Raw genomic sequence first — 7579 nt, 5'->3', positions numbered from 1 at the left:
ATTCCAACTATGATAGCTCTGTACTTACACAGCTCTCTCACTCCCCCCCCCCCCTCTCTCTCTCTCTCTGTGCTCCTCTATGCCTTTAATGTGACCGCTCTGGTGTTGGATTGTGCTTGGTTGTTTGGTATCTGCAGGCTACTGCAGTCCTGTTGGCTGTCATCCTCCACCCGCAGCTCTACTGTTTACTGCCTCTCTTTTTTCTCTCTACCCCTCCCTCTGTCTTCTCTCACCATTGTCGCTCTTTACTTCCCCCTCTCTCCCGCTCCTCACTTTCCCTCTCCTTCTTCTCTCCCCATGTTCCTCTCTTCTCTCCCATCTCTTTCTCTCTTCTTTCTCCCCTCTCTCTCTCTCTCTCTCTTCCAGCTCTAAGCCCTGCGCTCCGGTCTTATCTCTGTCCCGCACCCCTCAGCCGTCAGGCGGGCTCTGCTGTGGACCACTGCTGTCCCGGGGCTGTTGTCTGGGGGCGATAAGCCACAGACCGAGCTGAGTGTGTGGGGCTAACCATACTCTCTCGCCCGCTCTACTGTTCCAGACACTTTTTGACTCGCTGCTGATTAAACTTTGGGTAAAAGCTTATTGACTTTTTAATAGTCTCCCATGAACCTAAACAAGTAGGGCCTCTGTCAACACAGTGTCTCCACTCTTCAGGGAGACCGAACTGTTTTTTTCTCTTGTTATGGGCCAACTTTCTCTAACATGCAGTGTATCCACTGCACACACACCCACACACCCACCATAGTCCACCTGTGCTAAATGAAATGGTCTTGATATGGAAAGGCCTTACACCTCTCTAGTCCTGTTTCAGAGGTATTGTGTGGAGATTGATGAGTGAAAAAAAAGTTTTTTCAATTTTAGAATGTGGCTGTAACAAAACAAAATGTGGGTGAGTGTAGAGGTGAGAAGTGGCAAGTATCACCGCTTTAAATGCTTTTCTATGCAGCCAAGAGTCTTTCACTTCTAGATTCCTCCTTATAAAACTTCCAGAACTCTGAGTTTTTCATTGGAAGTTTGTCCACATGTTCTGCAAGGCAAAACCTCCAGACTGGGGGGGCGGTGGGACTGTGACTTTCATGCAGTCCATGATCATCTTCACTGTCTTCTGGGTGTTTAGCCCAGTGTTAATGATCAAATATTCTGCTGGACAAAATGAAAAAAGACAGATCATTCTAAGCTGGATCCAATCCCCTGGTGTTGCGTCTACAGGCAGCGACTTTATGGATGAGTTAATCCTCTGACTGCCAAAAGAGCCAGTTGAAGTAATAAAACTCCTAGGGCCAGATCTTCTGCCTGACGCAAAGACAGCGCTTCTCCAAGCACTGAGAGCGCTGCTCTTCTTTGGCTGTGAAAAAAGAAAATACCTAGAAAAGTCTGCTTGAAAGTAACAAAATAAAATTGAAATAGATGCATTGGAAGCACAGGCTCAGTCAGGGCGTGATTATATCGTTGATTATGATTCATTCGTTTGTAACAGTAGGAGGTTTTCTCTTTCAGAAGTCAAGGCTTAGCTTCTCGCCTCACGGAAAAGTACAAGCGCTGCTTTAGCAATAACCCCAGGGTTGTGTCCCTGGTACATCGGACACCGGTCTAACGCCAATAATAAGATAAATAAAGTTTAATACGAACGGTCAAGCCAATGTCCTGTTGCACTTACGCACGGCACATGGGGTCGGCCCATTAATCCGACGACTCATTAGTACGAAAATGTCCCATTGAGTAGGGGTTGAAAAGTAGTGACAGCAAGAAACACATAGGCTTTACCTTTACCTTTAGCCCTGCAGAGCCAACAAGATTGTTTGGAAAAGGTGAGCGCTCTCTCTGCATTAACCATGTTTGGAACAGTTATGGTGCATTGTCAGTGACAGAGTGAGCGCTCTCACTATGTAACAGATCTGTGACGTGTGAGGAGCTTTCACTGTCGAACAGCTCAGTGAGTTTAGCAAAGTTTATCTTCAGTAAACGGTCCTGATGTGGATCTGGTCTGTTCCTGCAGCTCAGAAGGTAATAATGTCCTTTCTCTCTTTTTATCACGGCTTTAGTGGGAATTCTGATCAAAATGAAGTTACAGGTGACGCTGCTGCTCCTGTTTTCTGATGTGCCGTGTTTGGACCTTCTCCGGAACGATACTTTTTTAATACACATTACATTAACTCAATTAAAATAACATAGGTATAGAAAAAAGTACCGTTAAGGCACCGGTACCGAAAAGCAGGTATCGTTAAAGTAGTGGTATCCAAAAAAAACGAACGGTACCCAGCCCTAACTTTGGCACAGTAGATCGGCGCGCGCACACGTCTGATGCCGATAGTGATTCTAATCTTGCAGACATTTCTGATTGAAATCACTGTCTGGAAAAGGCCTGAATGATCAGCCTTTACCGAAGGTTCTAACCACCTGTCACTGTGCACCATTTATCTACCACACACTGCTCCTCTCAGCAACTCCTGCTCTGCCAGTGCCATTTACATCCGGACCCCAAGGACCCACCGGAGCTTCTTTATATGCAACAAAACAGCGTCAACACAAAGAGCTCCGGGCGACGCGCTGCTCGGAGCAGGAGCTGAGCCTTTTCCTGCTGCACAGGGCTGAGGTTTCAGTCAGGAGTGCTTCAGCCGAGGTGAGTTAGCAGATGGTCACGGCGCGTTTATTATGTAGAGTGGCTGATGGGAGTTCTGCAGGTTCAGTGGAATGTTTGGGCGTTGAGAAATGTGTAAGAAGTCAGCTGATGTGAGTGCGGATGGATGACACAGTGGCTGAGCGCTCAAAAAACTTGGCACTACAAAAAGGTCTACGGTTCAATTTCCAGGTAAAGTGATTAAACCAGACAAACCAGGTGAGAGTAATCCACCCAATGTGAGACAGCTGCCGAACATCAGAACGCTGCTGCGCGAGTCCTGACTAACCAGGAAATACGACCACATTAGCCCAGTGCTCAGGTCTCTGCACTGGCTCCTGTCACTGAGAATAGGCTGAAAGCTTTTTGCATAAAAAGGACCCTGTAAGACATAGCCTCGTTTTATTCATTGTGACACAAAGTTTTACAAGACACGTATTTGAAAGGTTAAAATGAATCCCACCGTAAGCTGTAATTGTTTTACACAAAATGCCAAAGTTCTGCGTTACTCAGGTCTTGACAAGTTTTTTAGCTTCTTTAAAAAATCAAAACAAAAATCTTACACTCATCACTAACAACAGGAAACTGAAGCAGAGGCGGCCACAGCCAGCTAGCTGTATCTTCAGACACGTTTCCCCTACGCTCTCACTGAGAAACTAGTGATGGGCCGGACACAAACTAGTCCGTTTTATTTATTTTTTTAAGTTTGTGAGCTTAGAGAATGGGATCGGGGAGAGAGAGAGAGAGGAAGGGGGTGAAAACCTGGAGGTGAAGGAATGATGCTGTTTACACAAAATCCAGATCTCTAACAACTTAAACTAACCCATAAATGTGGTCATCCCTTCTCTGGTGTTTAGCCACTTTTTAAAATTACTCAAGTAAAAGTATAAAAGTACTTGGAGAAAATGTGACTTGTGGAAATCAAAATGCAAGAAAATTCCAAGAAAATGTTCCAATGATCTAAAAAAAAAAAAAAAGTGCATGAGTCAACCTTTATCTATTTTATAGATCATGAAGCACACTCAAATATTGACTCACAGTGGAAAAAGTAACAATTATTTAGTAAGTAATGGCGCAATTTTAGCTCTGAGCAATCTCTTAGATCGTGGGGAAAAAAGGCCTACTCACCTATAAGCAAGCCATGAGGAAAGTTATTACAAATTATTACTCTTTATTAATTAAAGTAAATAAGTGGTCTTCATGTGTGCCTTCTATCACGTAAACACAGCACAGACGGTGTTAGCATTTAGCTTCTCCTCCTCTCCTCTATAGCTCCAAACGAGGTCAAGAAGCTACCAAGCTCTTCCACGTTTTCCCTATTTAAATATGGTTACGTGAAGTGTTCCACTACAAAGTATAATTACACAAAATGAAACAATGAGGATTTTCTAAGCGGATAAAAGGGGAACTATATTGTAAGGCGTAATAATACCAGGAGTACTCCGGCGTCCGCACAGTACAGCACGGATGTCGAAGTGCTCCTGCTTAACAGTCACAGCGCATTAGAACATTCCATCCCTGATGCCCTGATGAGGAAAATCGACTTTTTCAAGCTTTACATCAGGGGTGGCCAACTAGTCAGAGACCAAGAGCCGAAATTTTCAACCTGGATCCTGTGAAGAGCCACAAAGGCACCGACCATGAGCGAGATCCCGGGGCGGTAGTTTATTGTGATTAAATAGAATGTGACCGTTTTATTTAATCACAGTAAACTATTACTTTATTTTTTTTGTTCAATAATTGTGTTAGATTTAATGGTTTTACTCCTCAACAAGACTGAAATACATGTATATTAACTGAAATGTTGTGCTGTTCTGCTCTGACTGAGACAGAATTAGATTTTTTTATTTTTTAATGCTGGGGTGTGTTTGTATGGGGGGCCCTGCCAACTGAGCCCCCTTCTCTGATTCGCCCCTGGCCTGTGCGCTCAGTGCCTGCAGCTTCGTCCTGACTGGACTGTGCAGAGAACGCACTCTAGGCAGCACAAAGTTCATAAACTTTAACCAGGAGCCTCTGGACGTCTGAGATTGTGTTTTATGTTGCATTTGTTACAGTTACTGTCACATGGGAAAGAAAAGTCAATGACTTTGCGTATTTCCACGATACGATGTCGCGCTTCGCATCATATGCTTCAGAAGAGCTCCGCTTTTTTCCATTTCCTAATTTTGATCTTTTTCTGTGAATATGAGGTCAAATTACATCAAATAAAGAGTAGCTGATCAGAAACCTGAAAAGCACAGAAGCTGATCCCAGAGCCACGATCTGCCTGCCTGTTGTTTAACCTACATCCTGCTTTGAGTGAGGCTGCACGGGCTCCTTTTACACGCCGCCTCGAAAAGGAGGGAGATACAAACTCTCATGGAAACAGGGTCTCTTGGACTATGGTTGGATTTTTGGTCAAAGACTGTTACAGTTTATGGGAAATATTTACCAATTATTTTGCAAAGAGTATTGTATTAAACATATCCAATCATGCAAAGAGCCGCACTCCGATTGGCCAAGAGCCACATGCGGCTCGAGAGCCGCGGGTTGGCCACCCCTGCTTTACATCATGTTTTTATGTCATTCCCTCATTAAAACATGCCTGAAGTGTTGCCTTGGCACATTCACGTACTTTTGAGTAATCTGTAAATCTGTGTCTGATTCCTCCTAGGAACGCCCCCACCTCCTGGAGACGCCTCCGACCTTTCGTCACCAGCCGAGTCACCAACCACTGCCCCTCAGCAGAACCCCCTCCTCCAGCAGATATAAACAGTCAGAGTCATCATGTATGCAAGTGTGATCGAGGACCATTGTCTCCATTTAAAGTCTTAGGTTTATAACTGTAGATGAAGCCGACACATCATCAATCATTATATCCTCAAAAACTTCAGCTTCTCTTCTAGATCCAAATCCAATGAAACTCTTCAAAGAAATGACTCCTGAAATCTCAGATGCCATTTTGAAAAGAATAAACTTTTCTTAGAAAATGAGTATGTGCCAAAGTCCTTTTAAATATGCTGTTATCAAACCACTTTTGAAAAAAAAACATTCTCGATCCTGATATTTTAGCCAACTATAGGCAGTGCTGTGCCGCAGTAGTGATGCGCGGGTTGCGGGCTCCACCGTGGAAATTCTCCTTTGATCGCGGGGCGGGTCAAAAAATGCCGGTCGCGGGCACACTATGCCTCTGTATGCACATTCATTGAATTCAGTCACAACTTATTCCGTCGTCTTTACAGCAGGTTTTTGGCGTAAATATACGGCGGATTTTCATAAAACGTTTTGCAGCTTGTGATCCAGAGACGCTTTTGTGGAGCTCATGTCTCCTGTTTTCCACAGTATGTGCGACTGTGTGTGACTTCATGTTAGGCCGACCTCTGCTCTCTTCCTCTCTCCCTCTTGCCCAGTCCTCTGGGAGAGAGAGAGAGAGAGAGAGAGGGTATGACACGCCGGTACTGTTCATACGGATCATATTTGTAATGCGTAATATTTAATGGTTGCGGGTGCGGGGCGGGACGGGCTGTAAAAATAGAACAACGTTGCGGGGCGGGCCGAGTCGGGTTTGAACCTGCTTCAAATGCGGAATCTGCGGGTTAAAAAAAACCTGACCCGTATCACTAAACCGCAGGGCCTGCTCTGCTAGCCCTGGCCAAAAGTCTTAATAGTATCCTACTCAAAAAGTGCCTTAACCTCTTAAAGCCGTACTAAGTATCTTGTTTACCTTAATGAATCCTTCCCGTAGTCCCTGTGGGGGTAATACAAGTGTTAATGGGATGATTGGAGGGTCTTTCATCTCCCCCTGGTGTCTCTGGCCAGAAAACCATGTTTGCAACTTGACTGCCACAGGACCGGAGTCACCAATACACACTAATGGAATCACGAAGAAGAAGCTAACATGCTAACAGGCAAAGCTAACTGCGGGCTAGCGTCACTTTAAACAGCATTTACAGCCAAGTTTGAGTGAAAAAAAATATTTCCGTTGTATAATTGGATGCACAGTAACCCTCTCTCCCTTTGCCTTTCCTGTCAGCGTAGTATTTACTCTCCAAGACAATTAATACGTTAAAAAAACGTCACTCGCTATGACACCTGCAGTTGCGCTTATGGCCTCTAGGGGGAAGAGTTACTTAGAACTGCTTTAACCCTCACCTTAACCGAGTGCTTTTTTCTCCAGTTCCAATTAAAATGTAGCGCCTCATTTGAAAGCTAAGACTGACAAAACTAATCTAAGCTTCTTCCTCGTTATGATTGTCACGGTTTCACATTTTTGTTGCACAAACACACACGCACACACACACACACACACACACACTTCTACGCTTACACACCTCTACACATAGACACTCGGGCTGTGCCGGTTTGGATTGTTTCTTACCGCGGTTTTGCGAAATACCGCTCATTGGCGTCAGAAGCGTTTCGAAGGTGGGGGGGGGGGGGGCACATTTGAACAGGGGAGGGGGGCTATCCAAGCACCTTAGCCGCTGACCTGGCGCTTTATGAAAAACTGAGTGAATTAGGCTCTTATTATGAGATGACGCTCATGTTTGCTGATCATTTATTCAGCTTCAGCCTCTTCACTCCGACCATCACAAAGAAACATCTCTGCGCTTGTATCTTCACATTTCCCACAAATGCAGATCAAATTGAGTGAAAGAAGAAAGGAAGCAAACATTTACCAGTCAAATGAATTGTTCTGATATTATTTGGCTAAGTTTGAGTCCAGACAGCAAAGTTGAACACGCGTGTTGACCGGTTGAACACGCGTGCCAGCCCGGTGCAGTTTCCCCAAACTCACGCTGCATCCCAAACTGAAGTTCCTTCATTAAAGTTACTGGTCAGGCCTTTGTACTGATGAAGAAGGGAAACACACTGTCCACCTGCCGAGGACCGTGGAGAGTCCTGCTCCTCCATGATGATCCGTGAAAAAGTCCGAAAACACGGCGCACGAGTGTCCTTGTGCTTCGAATTGGTCAAATCTGCCAG

This window comes from Gobius niger, assembly GCF_951799975.1.
Source record: "Gobius niger genome assembly, chromosome: 1".
Taxonomy (NCBI): domain Eukaryota; kingdom Metazoa; phylum Chordata; class Actinopteri; order Gobiiformes; family Gobiidae; genus Gobius; species Gobius niger.
Note: the sequence above shows the minus strand (reverse complement) of the source record.